Source organism: Arachis ipaensis, chromosome B6 (assembly GCF_059453495.1).
Source record: "Arachis ipaensis isolate K30076 ecotype BB chromosome B6, ASM5945349v1, whole genome shotgun sequence".
Lineage (NCBI taxonomy): Eukaryota > Viridiplantae > Streptophyta > Magnoliopsida > Fabales > Fabaceae > Arachis > Arachis ipaensis.
The window spans coordinates 51,516,309-51,532,933 of NC_142441.1; the positions used below are offsets into that span (position 1 = coordinate 51,516,309).

The 16,625-nt window shown below is 41.4% G+C and overlaps 1 non-coding gene and 1 pseudogene across 1 annotated transcript; one reads left to right on the forward strand and one right to left on the reverse strand.

Moving 5' to 3' along the window:
* The window catches only part of LOC148555543 (uncharacterized), a 193,399-nt pseudogene extending 181,455 nt beyond the window's left edge, over nt 1–11,944 (reverse strand).
* A 3,850-nt stretch (nt 11,945–15,794) lies between these two features.
* On the forward strand, nt 15,795–15,898 carry LOC148555551 (small nucleolar RNA R71). The gene has a single exon (XR_015886398.1). It is a non-coding gene; the product is annotated as a small nucleolar RNA R71 (small nucleolar RNA).
* The last annotated feature ends 727 nt before the right edge of the window (nt 15,899–16,625 follow it).

The following is a 16,625-nucleotide window of genomic DNA, read 5'->3' on the forward strand; positions in this document are numbered from 1 at the left end:
GATGTACCTATATTCTATAATCGGACATATAGACTAAAACAAAGTAAAGAACACCAGAATAAGAAAGAAGGTTGGAACACACAGGAATAAAAATTATGGTTTGAATGTAACCATACAGTTAAGCTCAAAACTCACAGGCTATGTGTTCTCTAGCTGAAAAATCATTTATCACTTATGTATGTCATGCAGGTTTAGTTAAAAATTCTCATTGTTCTCTTAAAAAGTAATTTAGGGTGGCCTTTGAAGTTTTAATGTTTCTCCTTGATGAAATGTTGTCAGTTTAACTACATCATGTAATGCTATATATACAAGATTTTATGGATCTAAATCTATTATGTTCAAGTTCCTAGCTTACTCTTTTTTATATTTGTCAATTTAAACTAAGCTATAACTAAGCTATCTTATGTAAAAAGGGTAAACTATACTAATTGATCCACTAATAAGTTAAAATTGCAAACTAAACTAAATAACTAAAATGAACTAAATAACTAAAATATGAACAAAAAATGCAAAATGCAGAAAATAGAGTAAAATACACAAGTAGCAATGTATAAGTACTCAGAAAATAACAATAAAAGAAAAAGAAAAAAATACAGAAAAATATCCAAAATAAAAGAAAAAGTATGTAGTAGTTCACCAAAACAAACGCCAGAGATGGCGACCTCCCCACACTTAAAATGAAGCATCGTCCCCGATGCTCAATCAAGCCGGGTGTGAAGGAGTGTCATCACTGGTAGGGATGGTAGCTGGGGTCTCTGTGGCGGTGGTGGGCTGAGAGTCTGGCTGCTGTAGAGGGGGGACTGACTGGATCGGGATCTCCGGATCTGCAGCCTCAAGTTGATGTGGGGCCTCCTGCTGTGGTGTAGCGTGCTCTGTACCTGCCTGCTGACGAGTCTCCGCCTGGGAATGAGGCTCCTCCTCGTGCGCATCCTCCTCCTCCTCTGATGGCTCTGATGGTGTGTCGGACTCGGAGGGGATGTTGGCGCCCTGTCTGATCATCAGCTTCAGATGGGAATAGCGTCGCCTGCTGCGGCGCTCCAATCTCTCATACCGGCGCCTGTTACGGCACTCCATCTGATCAAGCTGGCGGAATAGACGGTGCACGAGGCGATAAACCGGCTCAGAGGCAGGTAGAGGTGTAGTGATGGCAGCAGGGGTAGCTGGGGCTGCTGTGGATGAAGAGGGTCCAGCAGACAGAGGGGCTGTCTCATCAGTAGCAGTGACAGGTGGTGGTCTGTAGCCCAAAGCAAGGAAGTTCCTGCTGTGAGGGATGATCTTCCTGCAGTCCGCTGCTGGTGGTCGCTCATCGGCATCCTCCCAAGGCACATCAGCCTGACGGCCTAGCCGTGTAACCAGATAAGGAAAGGGGAGGGTGCCTCGGACGTGGACCCTGGCCATATAATGCCGGATAAAACAAGGCAAGTACAGGTCCTTACCCTCCAGCACACACCAGAGGAGGGTGATCATGGCAGTCGGGATCTCAGTCTCATGAGTACTCGGCATCACATAGTTGCTCAAGATCTGATGCCATAGCCGAGCCTCATCATTCAAGTACACTCTCTTGATCCCTCTAGGCATAGTGGTGTCCTGACCCATCTCCCAAGGAACAGCAGGATCGAGAGCTATCCATGCCTTCACAGCATCCCAATCAAACCGCATCTGGCCCATGTCCTCCTCAGCCTGTGCATAACCATCTGGCTGATCGGACTTGGCTGGGAGCTGGAGAATGGTCTCTATGGCCTCCTCAGTGACCAGAATTTGCTTTCCCCTTAGGTTCACTGCATCTAGGGTAGTAAGGTAGTAGTTGCAATAGAATTCCCGTACCCAAGATGCATTGACCTCTGTCAGTGGTCTCTCCAGAAAGAACCAGCCCCTTTGCTTGATTTGCTCAGTGGTGTATTGCTGGAGGGCTTCTGGAATCTTCAAGGTACGTTCCAGGTATAGATTTCTGGAGTTTGCAAAAGTCGGGTACTTCAGCTCACAGTACCGGTTTGCAAATTTTATAGGATCAGTCGAAGGGAGCAGCTGGTCAGCTTTTTCCTGCTGTGTGAAGTTCTTCTCCCGCCATGAAGAATCGTGCATTAGAGCAATGATGGACTGGGAGGAATCTCCTCGCTTGCGCTTGCCAGTAGCCTTGCCTTTGCCTTTCCTTTGTGAGGCAGACATCCTGAAAAACAGAAAACCAGGAAATGGATAAAATAGGAAAGCAAATAGGCAATTTAAACAAAGGAAACTCAAAGCGATAAGGGAGAAATAGAATAAGAAAAATGAGTAATTGAAATGTGATTGAATTAATGGTAAATGGAAAGAAAAAAATTAATATGCCATAGTGAGAAATTTAGAGGAAGTGAAAGTAATCAGAAAAGAGATCAAGAGGGTTAGTATGGTAAAAAGAAATTAGTAGATTAAAATTAGTGAGTTAGGAAAGTAAGTGGCATAGAAAAAAAAATTCCATATAACAAGGATTCACAGGTAAGAATAGAAGTACTCATAATCGAATAAAGAAAACAGGGTGATGCTGATTCGAATAGAAATAAAGAAATCAGAAATTGGAATCAGTGAATCACAAATGCAGGTTATGAACCAGGAAATCAAAGAGGATAAGATGGTGGCCCTAGCATTCATGAAATGGTTTGGGGGAAGCAGAGTAAAACAGAGTTGCCAAACCAAAACAAGAATGAAAACAATTTTTCAAAAAAATTTGGGCAGCATTCCGGCTAAAATTGGATTGTCCCGAAAAATAAACAGCAATCATATCAGTTCATATGAATTAAAGAAATCAAGCTGCATGTACATAGATATAAAATAAACATAAAAACTCAATGTAAACAGCAGCAACATACAAGAAAGCAGCATATGAATCATGATTATAGTAGCAACAGATGTGCACATAGGATAAAACAGAAGTAAGAACAGTGCAAGTAAACAGACCTAGATCCACTAACCACAGTCTAAGCTACCTAACATCTTAAAAATCCACTACAACATGCAAGTCTAGCTATCCTAATCATGAACATAAACGGAATAAAAAATACAGAAAAGTGACGAACGGATAAAAAAGGATTGCGTGTTGCGGAACCTGATAAGCGGAAGGGGTGGAACAGGGAAGAAGATGGCTGCAGCGGCGTCCAGCGCGGTGGTGGTGCACGGCGTCGCGGTGGCGGCTGAGGGGGCAGTGGTGGAGAGGGGGGCGCGGCTGGATGGCCGGCGGTGGCTGGGCGGTGCTCGCGGAGGTGGCTGTGGTGGAGAGGGGAGGGGAGAGGAAGAAGGGAGAAGAGAGAAGGGGAGGGGGTGGTACGGCGGCGGCGTCTGGGCGGCGGCGGCATCGGGGTGGTGGCGTGGTGGCTGGCCGGCGGTGGCTGGGGGAAGAAGAACAGAGAAGGAGAAGAGGGTTGGGGGTGAAGGGGGGCTGCACGACTGATAGGGTTCGCGTGGCTGGGGGGATTATATTTTCGAATCCACGCGGCCGCGTGGGGCACGCGGTCGCGTGGTTGGGGTGAAAATGGGGGAGACGCGATCGCGTGGGGCATGCGATCGCATGAGAGGGAGGGAAATAGGGGTGACGCGATCGCGTGGGTCGCGCGATCGCGTCGCTGGAATTCATGCTAAACGCACGACTCCAGCGCCGTTTCAGCGCAACTCTCTGTCTCCTTTTGGGGTGATATGCAATCCATGCGACGCGATCGCGTCGCTCACGCGGTCACGTGGGATTGATATTGGGTAAGTGACGCGATCGCATGGGGCATGCGATCGCGTGGGCCAATTTGTGCGAAACGCACAAGAGCCACACGATTCCAGCCTAACTTTCTGTTCATTGGATCCTTACGCCGATATATATATCACGTGGCTGCGTGGGTCACGCGGTCGCATGGATGGTGTTTTTTGCGATATGACGCGATCGCATGGGGCATGCGGTCGCGTCGTGCAAGCCATTTTTTTTAACTGAAAAATGCAGGATGCAGTGATTAACATGAATGCTATGCATGATTCCAGGTTAATGTTAAAATAAAAATAAATAATAAAAAAAAGTAAATTGAAAACCATAAACAAGAAATAGATTGAGAAAGAAGCGACCATACCATGGTGGGTTGTCTCCCACCTAGCACTTTTAGTTAAAGTCCTTAAGTTGGACATTGGAAGAGTATCCTGTTTTGGTGGCTTATGTTTAAATTCGTCCAAAAATTTCCACCAGTGCTTGGAATGCCAATAGCCTCCGGGGTCCCAAACTAGGCATGTAAAGCTTCTGAGCAGCTTCAAGCAGATATTCAGCCTCTTGGGATGACGAATGTCAGAATATAATCCATGATCCCAAGCTGTGTTTTTAGATCCGCCTCCTTTTTGATTTGTAAGTTTCCATTCGGGCGGGTTAAAAAGTAGAATCTCACCGTGGTGACCAAACGTTCTCTGTGATCCATGCAATTGAGCATGATACCAATCCGTGTACTTCGAGGTGAAGCGTGGAACCTTATTGAACCTGGTGCACCAGCTCTGAGTACGAGCCAATTCCCTCTTACTCTTAAAGTCGCAGAGAGCTCTAAGTTGGCCATCTGTTTCAAGCAAACCATATTCAAGTGAATAAGTAAAATTATAAGTTAAGGATTGTACCCACTTGAAGCTCGTATTAGGTGGTAATGGCCTAGGGATAGGTGTTTTTGGTGGTTCTGCAAGTTCCGTTTCCTTGTGCTCTTCTGTGAATTCTTCCACTTTCTTGCAAAGATCTTCAATTGTATCTGTATCCTGGTCAAAGTCTTCTATGTCTTCCTCATCACTTGAGTCATAGATTGGAGGTTGAGAGAAATCTACCTCCGCATCATCTTCATATTCACTTGAGGAAAATTCTTCGATCTCAGAGAATTCACTTGCGGACACAAGTTCATCACTAGGAGAACTAGACTTGTGACTATCATCATCAAGGAGATTTGCTTCTTGGATTATTCCATCTGATTCTTCGTAAATGACTTGCCTTGGAGATTGTACGGTATCCTCCTTAGCATCAACTGTAGCATCTTGGACGGAGTTTTCCTCAATTCTGGATTCCCAAGGAAGTTCAGCATCTCCTAGATCTTCAACCAACTCTTCTTCTTGAACAATGACAGCTTCTTCCACTTGTTCTAGTACGAATTCATTCTCTGTCTTGTCCACTGGAGTCTCTAGTATTTCTTTCATGCTACGCTCTTCATTGGGCTGTCCACATGGAGCTGTGGTTGATCCTTGTATATTTGAGCGCCTAGTGGCCCATTGAATTAGTGCTTGCTCCAGTTGTTGAATGGTTGTTTGAAATTTAATTACTGTTTCCTTTAGGTGATCCTCTGCTTCGCGGTTTGCCGGACTTGGACATGATACAAAGGAAAGTGGTGATGATTGGGAATGATTGGATTGGTATTGGGGTAAGGAAGGATCATATGATGGCGAATGGTGAAGAGAAGCTTGTGAGTGTGGTGGTTCGAGGTTATGTTGAAAGGATGGTTCATATGCACGGGGTGGGGCTTGTTGGTAGTTACAAGGTTGTCCACCATGCCTTTCAGTTGGGTATGCACGGTAGAATGGTCTTTGTCCAGGATATCTCGAAGGGTGTTACTGCCAAAAGGGTTGATTAGATCCTCTTGGTTCCATCCATCCTTGATTGGTCTGACCTTAATGCACATTCCTGCTGTAACTTCTATTTCCTTTAACAATATTAGAACCAAACTCAAAGCAAGAGGGGTGAGAGTTCATAGTAGCAAATAAAGATAAAAAGGAAAAACAAAAATAAATAAACAAGCAAAAGAAAAATATTTACAATAACCAATAATAAGGCACACGTTAGCAGTTTCCCGGCAACGGCGCCATTTTGATGAGAGAACTTTTGCGTGGTCTAGAAATTTGCAGATAAATCCTCGTTGTAAGTATAGTTTCTAAACCTTCAAAAGTCCTTTCATACAAACGTTTTGGGTGTCACAAGTAACAAACCCCTTAAAAATTGTTAACCGAGTATTCAAACCTCGGGTCGTCTTCTCAAGGAACTGCGAGAAAGTATGTTCTTATTATTGGTTATAAAGGTTGTAATCGGGGTTTAGAAAGTGAGAAGCAAGTAATTTAAATGACGAGTGAATTAAATGGCAATTAAAAATAAATAATAACTGTAAAACAATTTTTGGCAAGATAAGGGAAATTAGAAGTCCAACTTAGTTATCCCTCTCAACAATAATGAAAGTTGTATCTTAATTCCACTTAGTTAACCTATGAAGCAAAAGTAAGTCAAGGAACTAATTAGTTTGACCTTCGAATCCTATTTATTTCCTAGGAAAAAGTTGGGATTATTGAAGTTCAGATCAATTAGCAAGATAAGGATTATCAATTATGCTGAGTTCGATAATGTTGAGTCACTGATTTCTTAACCAAGACCAAAAGGGAAAAAAGTAAATTGCTGGAATAATAAAAGTGTCCTTAGATGGGAAGCAATGGCAACACAAATTAAAGAGAAAGCAATCAATAACTGAAATACCTCAAATAATCATTAATTCAAATAGAAATCTGTAATATGAAATAATTCATAAATTTATAATAATCAATTCAAATATTGGAATCAAATAAATAAAGGTAAAATTGAAATAAAGGAACATTAAAACCTGGATCTAGAGTTACTCCCAAAACAAGAAGAAGTCCTAAATCCTAAGAGAGAGAGAGAGATTCTCTCTCTAAACTAAATCTAAATCATGGAAAGTGAAAATTGGCGAGCTCTCCCTGAATGGATGCATTCCTCCACTTTATAACCTCTAATCTATGCTTTCTGTACTTGGATCTGGGCCAAAAAGGGCTTCAAAAATCGCTGGGGGCGTATTCTGTAAATTCTGATACGTGGCCTCTGTCACGCGTCCGCGTGGGTCACGCGGTCGCGTCATTTAGAGCTTTTCCTTGCCATGCGGTCCCGTCAGTCATGCGACCGCGTCATGTGCGTTCTGCTTAAGGCGCGCGGTCGCGTCAGTCGTGCGGCCGCGTCGCTGCTGATTCGTGCTTGGCACGCGATCGCGTCATCCATGCGATCGCGTGAATACCAGTTTCCTTCAAAGCTCCATTTTGCTTTCTCCTTCCATTTTTGTATGTTTCTTTTTCCATCCTTTAAGTCATTCTGCCTTAGAAAATCTGAAACTACTCAACACACTAATCACGGCATCGAATGGAAATAAAGGTAATTAAAATAATTAATTTTTAAAGCTTAGGAAACATGTGATGTGCATAAACTTGTTATGCTACGATTTAGGAAATTGCACGATCGGCAAAATTCCTTCCGGCAAGTGCACCGGTTATCGTCAAGTAAAAACTCACAATAGAGTGAGGTCGAATCCCACAAGGATTGGTTGAGTGAGCAATTCGGATTAGAAGTATGTTCTAGTTGAGCGGAATCAAGATTTAGATGAGAATTGCGGAATGTAAAATTGCATGAATTAAAGAGCGAGAAGTTAAATTGCTGAAATTAAAAGGGATGGGGGTGATTGCATGAATTTAATTGCAGAATGTAAAGAGAAAGTGGTAAATCAGAAATGGGAATTCATTGGGTGTTAGGAGATATTGAGATCTCCGAATCAAAACAACTTTTATCCCTTCCTCAACCAATGCATTCATTAAATTTTGCTTGGCAATCTTATATGATTGGATCCCAATCCCTTGGCTCACCAATTCTCTCTAAAAACAAACAAATTCCCAATCCCTTGGTTTAAATGTTCATAAGAAGAGATGATGCTCGATCACTGATTATACCACACAGTTTCATGAACCACAATTTGGTAGGATTACATGTCACAATATCCATCCAAACCCCAATCCAATTCACTGTGAGAAAGCTTCTCTAGCATGAATCCTCCATTCCTTTCCCAAGGTTCCGAAAGATTCCAATTATGGGTAGTTTCTTTCCCAAGACAACTACCCAATGGAATTAGATCGAGAAACTTTCTAACAAAATTCAAGAGAAAAGATTGAAGAAGAAGATAAAACTATTATTGATTCATTGAATTACAATAGAGCTCCCTAACCCAATGAAAGGGGTTTAGTGAGTCATAGCTCTGAATTCAATTACAAAACTAAAAGAAAATGATCCAAAGTTCTCCGTGTAAAAATCTCCTCGAGTGTGTGTCAACCAACTTAAATTCTATCCTATTTATACACTTTCTAAATTGAGCTTCTGTTGTGTTTCTTGGGCTTTGAGGCCTTTCCCTGATTTCCTTTTGCTTTGGGTTTATGATCCATAATCCTGATGAGGCTGTGATCCAATTCTGTAACATTAATTGAGCAAACTTAGTGATAAACAAGTAATGACACAAGACTCAACAAATTGAAGCTCCAGACTCATCAATTCTTCAGGCCCAATCCCATAAACCATGATATTCAATTGGGTTTCATACCATAATACGTTTAAGTTAATGTTTGTGCTCAAATGCTAACTTAAACTTCAATATATTTGGCCCAGAAACCCTTTCAAAAAGTGGCGTTTAAGTTGAAGTTTAAGTTTCAGTTTAAGGTTAAACTGAAACTTAAACGTGGAAATGGAAGAAAGCAACCCAGGAGTGTGAAATGTCGAACACGTTTAAGCTTCAGTTTAAGGTTAAACTGAAGCTTAAACGTGGAAATGAAGAAAGCAACCCTGGAGGAGCAATTGGGTCGAACATGTTTAAGCTTCAGTTTAAGGTTAAACTGAAGCTTAAACGTGGAAATGAGAAAGCAACCCTGGAGGAGAGAAATAGTCGAACACGTTTAAGCTCCAGTTTAAGGTTAAACTGGAGCTTAAACGTGGAAATGCTCCTGGTGCCTTTCTTACTTCTGGCGTTTAACCTCCAGTTTAAGGTTAAACTGGAGGTTAAACGCGGAAATGCTTCTTTGGTGAGAATTTGTGTCGAACACGTTTAAGCTCCAGTTTAAGGTTAAACTGGAGCTTAAACGTGGAAATGCTCCCTTGGTGAAATTCTCATTCTGGCGTTTAACTTCCAGTTTAAGGTTAAACTGGAGGTTAAACGCCAGTTCCAGCATTTCCTAGCCTTCATGATTCTGGCGTTTAAGCTCCAGTTTAGGCTTAAACTGGAACTTAAACGCCATTTCCAGCATTATATGGCTTGGTAGTTTAAGTTCCAGTTTAAGCTTAAACTGGAACTTAAACTCCACATGTGATATTCAAGCTTCCTTTATTGATTTTGTTGCTTCCTTACCTAGCCTCTTCTTCCCTGAAATCATCCAAACAATTGCATCAAAGTCTTGCAAAATTTCATGAGAAATCTTCCATTCATAGCATTCAAGTAATATAACTAAAAACTCATGGAATTTGCATCAAAATCATACTGTTTGGATGGTTCATTGCTTTGTTATTCATTTAACCATTCTTGGTTACTTTAAGCTCAAGAAAATGCATAAAACAACTAAAACTAACAGAAAAATGCTAGTGAAACTAGCCTAAGATGCCTTGGCATCACAACACCAAACTTAATACTTGCTTGTCCCTAAGCAAGTCCTGAGTTATTTGAGAAGAAAGTATGAAACAGAAAGCAATTACATTGGCTATATTAGCAAGCATTTGAAGTTCATCAAAAGGGTTTTATGCAGAAAGTTGCAGCATCACTTTTTCATTCTTATCAGGTAAGATTATCACTTTTTCATTGCATCCATCAAACACTGCTATGGCCTCTTGTTATTCTTATGTCCTTGGCACTTTTCTCTTCTTTGTTTTTCTTTTCTTTTTCTTAGAGCTCCTTTGCTCCTTGTTTGCTTAGTGTCATGTGTTGCACAAGCCTTTGGCATTTTCTTTTTCTTATCAGTGCACTACACATATCCACTACAGGCATTTTAGTTCACATTTCTTCTTGAGACATTGGTGCCCAGCACCTCTTTGTGTGACTAAATGTTTTGTATTTAGGTTGCTCTTGATAATGGACTTTTGGTTGATAATCCCGGGTTAGTTAACCCAAGTTACCAAGTGTTGAAACACTCCTCAGAACCTATTCATCCAAGCATATCCTTAATACATAAACACCACAGGCATTTGTCTCAGAAGTTCAAACCATTGGTGCCTAGCTTATTTTCTCAATTTTTTTGCTTTTTGGTTGCCCTTTTTCAGTGGCTTTTTCTTCTTCTTTTTCTTTCTTTTTCATGGCCAAAGACATTTATTCATCAAGATCCATAGACAGTTTTCAATTTCTACACAAAAAATGATAATTCTACACTCTATTTCCAGTGATCTGACTAAACAATCAAGCATGCATACCACCACTTAATTGTACTTGATTTGTCACTAATTGAGCCAAGTTACTTTTGTTCAAACTTTTCTTTTATTTTTGGAAACAGAACAAGCATGGCAAGCATTTGTTTAAGAAGGTGAAGTTATATCCAAACATCTAGGCATTCACTTTATTCAAAGCAATAAACAGACAAACATACTAGAAACTTCACATTCCAGAAAGATTCAACAATTACAGTTTAAACCAGAACAAGCATGCTTTTGTTTGCCCTTTTTAAAGAATTGTCAAGGAACAACACCACCTTGTGAAATTCCTTGTTTTCTCTTTGTTGCCAGGAAACAATTTGATTTCTCCTTCTTCTCCTAGTTGTTGCTTCATGCTTTAAGATCCTTGTTTCCTTTCCTGCAAAGAGTGATGAAGTTGCTTGCTTCTCAAGCACTTGAGTGGTTAGCTCAACTATGTATGGGTAAGTGTCTGAGTCTTAAGTTGGTGTGTGAACACCAAACTTAGTCTCCTACTTACTTCTCTGTTCTTTGAATCCTTTAGTTCTCCTTGGAATGAAGTTGCTGCTAAGGATTTTAAGCATTTCTGTGATTGCTTAGAATGGTTGTTCCTTTCATATAATTCAAAGGTTGTTGTGTTCAGTTGATCTTTATGGTGGAACACCAAACTTAGAGTCACACATTCCCCTTTGAATTATTGATCCACGAATTCATTGTTTGGTGTGAAACACCAAACTTAATTCTTTGCAATGCACAGAAACTACTTCACCCTTTTTATTGAAACAAATAAAAGAAACAGCAAAGGGGTATTACCTCAGGTTGGGTTGCCTCCCAACAAGCGCTTCTTTAACGTCACTAGCTTGACGGTTGTCTTCCTCAGTTGAGGTGATATTTAACCTTGTCCTTCTCCTCCACATCTCCCAAGTAATGTTTGAGTCTTTGACCATTCACAGTGAAGGTTCGTTGTGACTTTTCTTCCATGATTTCTACTTGTCCATATTGGGAGACCTTGGTGACAAGGAATGGTCCAGACCACCTTGATTTTAGCTTCCCTGGAAATAGCTTCAGCCTAGAATTGTAGAGCAATACTTTTTGTCCTTCTTCAAATTTCCTTGGGGCTATGTTGCTGTCATGCTTCTTCTTTGCTCTTTCTTTGTAAATTTTGGCATTCTCATAAGCTTCAGCTCTGAATTCTTCCAACTCTTGAATTTGCAACATCCTTCTTTCTCCAGCAGCTTTGCTGTCCAAGTTCAAGATTTTCAAGGCCCAGAATGCCTTGTGCTCCAACTCCAGTGGCAAATGGCAAGCTTTTCCATACACTAGTTGGTAAGGAGACATTCCAATTGGTGTTTTGAAAGCTGTCCTATATGCCCAAAGAGCATCATCTAGCTTAATCGACCAGTCCTTCCTTGAAGTTCCCACAGTCTTTTCCAGGATTCTTTTGAGTTCTCTATTAGATATTTCGGCTTGCCCACTTGTCTGTGGATGGTATGGTGTGGCTACCTTGTGTTTGACTCCATATTTTAGAAGCAATGCCTCTAATGGTTTGTTGCAGAAGTGGCTTCCTCCATCACTGATGATTGCTCTTGGAACCCCAAAACGGCAAAAAATGTGTTTTCTGAGGAAGTTCATGACTACCTTATTATCATTGGTTGGAGTTGCTATTGCTTCAACCCATTTGGAGACATAGTCTACTGCCACAAGAATGTAATTATTTGAGTATGAGGTGGGGAAGGGTCCCATGAAGTCTATCCCCCATACATCAAACAATTCAAGTTCCAGAATGAATTGTTGTGGCATTTCATTTCTTCTTGGCAGGTTCCCCGCTTTCTGGCATTCATGGCAGTGCTTCACTAGTTCCTTTGCATCTTTGAAGATAGTGGGCCAATAAAAACCACACTGCAACACCTTAGCTGCTGTTCTTTCTCCTGCAAAATGTCCTCCATAAGTGGAGCCATGGCAGTCCCATAAGACTTCCCTTCCTTCTTCCTCTGATATGCATCTTCTGAGTATACCATCCAAACATTTTTTGAACAAGTATGGTTCGTCCCAGATGAAGTATTTGGCATCATTTACCAATTTCTTCCTTTGATGCCTGTTAAATTCCAACGGCAAACTCCCAGTGGCCTTGAAGTTGGCTATGTCTGCAAACCTGGGTGCTTTGTGAATTACCATGAGTTGTTCATCAGGAAAGCACTCATTTATATGTGTGCTTTGTGCGCTTCCTTCTTCACATGGTATCCTTGATAAATGGTCTGCCACCTTGTTCTCTACACCCTTCTTGTCTTTGATTTCAATGTCAAATTCCTGCAACAAAAGAACCCATCTAATAAGTCTTGGTTTGGATTCTTGTTTAGCAAGAAAGTATTTTAAAGCTGAATGATCAGTGAAGACAATGACTTTAGATCCAATGAGATAGGATCTAAATTTTTCAAATGCAAAGACTATTGCCAAGAGTTCTTTTTCAGTGGTTGTGTAATTCCTTTGGTTATCATTCAAGACTTTACTGGCATAATAAATCACATGTACCAAATTGTCTTTCCTTTGTCCTAACACTGCCCCAATAGCAAGGTCTGATGCATCACACATCAGTTCAAAAGGTAAGTTCCAATCAGGTGGGGCAATGATAGGTGCAGAGGAAAGTTTTTGCTTCAAAAGTTCATAGGCTAGCATGCAATTTTTATCAAATACAAAGGGTGTATCAGAGACAAGCAAGTTACTCAAAGGTTTGGCTATTTTAGAAAAGTCTCTAATAAACCTTCTGTAAAAGCCAGCGTGTCCCAAAAAACTCCTAACTGCCTTGACATTACTTGGTGGAGGTAGTTTTTCAATGAGTTCCACCTTAGCTCTGTCCACCTCAATGCCTCTATTAGAGATTTTGTGGCCAAGGACTATTCCTTCTGTGACCATGAAATGACACTTTTCCCAGTTTAATACTAGGTTGGTTTCTTGGCATCTCTTAAGCACCAAGGCAAGGTGGTGTAGGCAGCTAGGAAAAGAATCTCCAAACACAGAAAAATCATCCATGAAAACCTCAATAAATTTTTCAATCATGTCCGAAAAGATGGACAGCATGCATCTTTGGAAAGTGGCAGGTGCATTGCACAATCCAAAGGGCATGCGTCTACAAGCAAAAACTCCATATGGACAAACAAATGATGTTTTCTCTTGATCTCTAGGATCAACTACTATCTGATTATAGCCTGAGTATCCATCCAGAAAGCAATAGTAAGCATGTCCTGCAAGCCTTTCAAGCATCTGATCCATGAATGGGAGTGGGAAATGATCTTTTCTGGTGGCTTCATTGAGCTTCCTGTAGTCTATGCACATCCTCCACCCAGTGACAGTTCTTGTGGGTATGAGTTCGTTCCTCTCATTTGGCACCACAGTTATGCCACCTTTCTTGGGAATTACATGGATGGGACTAACCCATGGGCTATCAGAAATGGGGTAGATTACCCCTGCCTGCCATAACTTCATGACCTCCTTTTGTACCACTTCTTTCATGACGGGATTCAATCTTCTCTGAGCTTGAATCGAGGGTCTAGCATCCTCTTCTAACAAGATTTTATGCATGCATATGGATGAACTTATCCCCTTCAAATCAGCTAGGGTCCATTCAATGGCATCTTGATGAGTTTGTAGCACCTTGATCAATTCTTCTTCCTGTTCTTGGCTCAGGGCAGAGCTAATGATAACAGGATGGCTCTCATCACTACCCAAGTATGCATACTTGAGATTAGGGGGCAATGCTTTGAGCTCAGGTTTTGGTGCTTCCTTCTCTTCTTTCACTCTCTCTGGCATGCTTGGCATGGTTGTTTCAGTAGCGTTGATGTCACTAACTTCAATATCCTTGGTGAACTCCTCCTCTGCCACTACCTTTGTTGTTTCCTCAAAGGTTTCTTGTATTGCAATGTCCACTACATCCACCCTCATGCATTCCTTTAGTGATTCTGATGGATAGCTCATTGCCTTGAATACGTTAAACACCAATTTCTCGTCATGTAGTCTAAGAGTGAGTTCACCCTTTTGTACATCTATGATGGCTCCAGCAGTAGCCAGGAAGGGTCTTCCCAGAATTATTGAAGCTTTGGCTTCTTCCTCCATATCTAACACCACAAAATCAGCAGGAAATATAAAATCTCCCACTTTCACCAACAAATCCTCAACTATCCCATGAGGGAATTTAAAAGTTTGATCTGCCAATTGGAGGGCCATTCTTGTTGGTTTGGCTTCCTCAATCTTCATTCTTCTCATCATTGTTAGAGACATCAAATTGATACTGGCCCCTAAGTCACACAAGGCCTTCTCCAGCATGACTTTTCCTATGATGCAGGGGATTTGGAAACTGCCTGGATCCTTCAATTTCTGAGGCAATTTGTGTTGAATGATGGCACTGCATTCTTCAGTCAACAACACAGTTTCCTCATTTCTCCAGCTTCTCTTCTTGGTCATTAATTCCTTTAAGAATTTTGCATAGAGTGGCATTTGCTCTATTGCCTCAGCAAACGGAATGTTGATTTGAAGCTTCTTGAAAATCTCCAAGAACCTGGAGAATTGGCCATCCTTTTCACTTTTCATCAAACGTTGAGGATATGGTGCTTTAGGTGTATAAGGCTTCAGGACCTCTTTTTCTTTTTCTTTTGTTGCAGACGGTGTAAAAGATTGTCCTTGTTCCTTGTCTCTCACATTTTCCTTTGCTTCATCCTCTGTGGTTTCCTTTGAGATCTCCTTTAGATTCTTTCCACTTCTGAGGGTTATGGCCTTACATTCTTCCCTTGCAATAGCCTTGGCAGCATGAGAAACGCTTGGCCCAGGGGTTTGCTTAGACAAATACACAATTTGATTTTCTAGCTTCTGGATGGCAGCTCCTTGGTTTTGCAGGTTAGAATTTACTTCTTCCTTAAAGGCTTTCAATTCGGTTATGTCTTGACTCATGGTTGCAAGCATTCCTTCTATCCTGTTTAATTGATCTTGAAATTGTTGGTTCGGATTAGGTTGGGTAGGTTGATTATTTTGGCCATGATATGATGGTTGGGAGTAAGTGTTTTGTGTGGCTTGGTATGATCTTTGGTTGGAGTTTTGGTATGTGGAATTGTTATGTTGGTTTTGGTTGTAAGGTTTGTGGTTTTGTGGTTGGGTTTGTTGGTTCCCCCACCCAAAGTTTGGGTGGTTTTTCCATCCTGGGTTGTAAGTGTTGGAATGTGGATCATATGATTGCCTTTGTTGGTTTCCCACATAGTTGGCCTCTTCCCAATCACCTCCTTCAGTGCTTACTTCCTCTTGATCTTGTGTGTGTATTGCAGCCACTTGCTTTGTTTCTAATTTCCTGGTGAGCTCTGCTAGTTGCTTGGCAAACACCTTGTTTTGGGCTAAAATTGTATCAACATGGTTCAGCTCCATGACTCCCTTAGTGTTGTGTCTCTCTGAAGCATAGTAGTACTCATTCTCAGCCACTGTCTCAATCACTTCAATGGCTTCTTCCACAGTCTTTTTCCTGTTCAATGAACCTCCTGATGAATGGTCTACAGCCTTCCTTGATTCATAAGAAAGTCCATCATAGAAAATATGCAATTGCACCCAGTCATGGAACATGTCTGGTGGGCATTTCCTTGTCAAATCCTTGAACCTCTCCCATGCCTCGTAGAGAGTTTCACCATCTTGTTGTCTAAAAGTCTGAACCTCAGATCGAAGCCTATTGACCTTTTGTGGGGGGTAGAAACGTGCCAGAAACTTGCTTTCCACCTCATCCCAGGTTGTTAGGCTCCCCCTTGGGAATGATTCCAGCCACTTAGCTGCCTTGTCCCTAAGTGAAAATGGGAACAAGAGCAGTTTATAGGTATCTTCCTGGACTCCATTGGACTTCACAGTGTCGCAAATTCTCAGGAATTTTGTGAGATGTTGGTTTGGATCTTCATTAGCACTCCCACCAAATGAACAATGATCCTCCACAAGTGATATTAGCTGTGGTTTGAGTTCAAAATTGTTGGCCTGAATGGGTGGTTTCTGAATGCTGCTACCACAATGCCCAGAGGTTGGGTTTATGTATGAACCAAGAACCCTCCTCTCAGGAATGGCATTGTTTCCATCAGCCCTCTCATGGTTGTGAACTTCTCTATCCATGTTGAGATCTAAAGCTTCCTCAAAATTGTCCTCAGATTCTCCTTTAGATTCCTCTTCTCTCAGTACTCTCTTCCCTCTTGCTTCCCTTCTAAGTCTATGAAGGGTCCTCTCTGGTTCGGTATATGGAGGAGTTGATGTCTCTCCTCTCCTACCTGTCATACAAGAACACAGCACAGGCACCAAACAAGTGAAATACTCTTGGTTAATGGAAGAGTATGGTTAGAGCAGTTGAGGAATTAATTCAAATAGTTAGTGAGTCAGTGAGTTAGTTGCTTGAATTTAAATGCATAAAGAAAGAAAG